The sequence below is a fragment of the Brassica oleracea genome, chromosome C2 (assembly GCF_000695525.1).
Source record: "Brassica oleracea var. oleracea cultivar TO1000 chromosome C2, BOL, whole genome shotgun sequence".
Lineage (NCBI taxonomy): Eukaryota > Viridiplantae > Streptophyta > Magnoliopsida > Brassicales > Brassicaceae > Brassica > Brassica oleracea.
The window spans coordinates 39,561,837-39,563,884 of record NC_027749.1 but is presented as its reverse complement, the minus strand read 5'-3'; the positions used below and the strand labels follow the sequence as shown (position 1 = coordinate 39,563,884).

The following is a 2,048-nucleotide window of genomic DNA, read 5'->3' as shown; positions in this document are numbered from 1 at the left end:
TCATGCGCAAAACGTGCCATCAATGACCTTGAACTCGAAGCTAGTATCCCATGCATATTTGAAAACGAAGTCTGTATACCTTTGTTGAGAACACACACGTCACCGGTTTTTATCAACGTATCAACAGGCACGACCGATTCAAAACCGGTGCATGACAAGTTTAAGTTAGTGAGCAAGCATATACATGGGTTGTACAGTGTCACTTTCCACACCGGTTTGCTCTCACCCATTCCGGACTTCGATTGTCTCAGAGATACGTCATTAAGTCCACAATGTGGTTCAGACCCTTCCAAATTTTCCAACGAAAATATAATATTATACTATTGTAAACAAAAACACCCATAAAAGTCTTTATTATATTACGTATACAAAATATAAATACCGTGGGTAACGAAGGTGATGATGGCGAAGACGACGAGGAGGCAAAGAAGTTTGCAAGCCATATCTGGGTCTGGTCTTTAGAATTTTTATCAAACCAAGTTAGGAAATTGTAGTAAGTATGTAGCTGTTGAGATGTGTTACTGAGTATTTATAGTGAGGCATGGGTTTATTTTTAATGGCAAAAAACGTTTTGGTGTTAATAAAGATGTTGACCAAAATAAATGTTTCCTTTGTCAGAAGGTAAAAGCTCATGCATAATAGAGTCAGAAGGTAAAAGAACTCATGCATAGGGTCAACTTTAACCATTTGTTTATCAAAATTACGAAAGTGATTATTCAATTATTTTCTTTCAGGTATTTCAAATTACTGGGTCAAGGCTAATTTATTTGTATTTTTTTTTTTAAGACTTCGAAAACTACATGCACGCAAATTAATTAAGGGAAATAGCATAAAAACCTTCAAAGTGACACTTGCTAACACTTCAAACCTTAACATCACTCATATTTCACGAGCGCAAAATCGGATTTGACTCTTTAGTTAAGACTGTGAGGTCTTTCCATAGAGAGCTTTGTTTTATTGGTTTTTCTATTTACTCATCCTCAAACTTTTTTCTTTCTCATTCTCTATGTTTTTCTTCTTTATTGTCTCAGATCAGAAACGAGGAAAGCTTGATAATATGAGCACAACATATGTTCAACTTTGTTTCTCAGAAGATTCAAAAGGATATAGGCTGTATAATCCAATGGCTAAAAATATTGTGGTGAGAGGAGATGTAGTATTTGAAGAAACAAAGGGATAGGGCTGTGAAGAAGATCAAGATCATCATGGTGCGGATGAACTGACTTGGAAAGATGATGACGTTTTCCGGGAAGAAAGTGAGAAAAAGGATAACAACGGTGGTAGTGGTGATGAGATAGCATAACCTGTGGAAACTGTAGAAAGAGCTCAAAATGAGCAGAATGTGGAAGTCATGGAGGGACGAGCACCACGATATCTTGTTGAGGACGAATAAAAGAAAAAGTGAATGTTTTTGAAATGAATTCAACTATTCCATCAAGCTTTGAAGAAGCTAAACAGTATCAAAGTGGAGGGAAAGCAATGAACGAGGAAATAAATTAAATCATAATGAATGAGATATGGGAGCTTTTTTCCTCCCATCTGAAGCTAAATGCACTAGTGTAAAGTGGATCTACAAGACAAAGTTGAATCAGCATGACGAGGCAATCAAGTATAAAACGAGGTTTGTAGCGAAGGGGCATTCACATGAACATGGAATAGATTACACCGAGGTGTATACTCGTGTTGCTCGCATGGACACCATCATGACCATCCTAGCCACAACAGCTCAGAAAGCTTGGGACATATACCAGACTGACATGAAATCAGCCTTCCTCCATGGTATTCTTACTGAGGATATCTACATACAACAACCAAAAAGGTATGTCGTAGAAAGACAATAAGACAAACATATATAAACTTCACAAGGCACTATATGGACTTAAACAAACTCCAAGGGCATGCTTAGTCGCACTGAAGAGTACTTTTTTGGAAAGTTTCAAGAAGTACCAGAATGAAGAAACCTTGTTTCTCAAGATCAAAAATCAAGGTAACATCTTGATTGCCAGTGTGTCGATTATCTTATTTATACAGGGATCCTCGTGTATATC

The 2,048-nt window shown here is 37.0% G+C and overlaps 1 pseudogene; it reads right to left on the bottom strand.

Annotated features, from left to right (window-relative positions):
- On the bottom strand, positions 1-443 carry LOC106322745 (annotated as a pseudogene).
- Between the last annotated feature and the right edge of the window lie 1,605 nt (positions 444-2,048).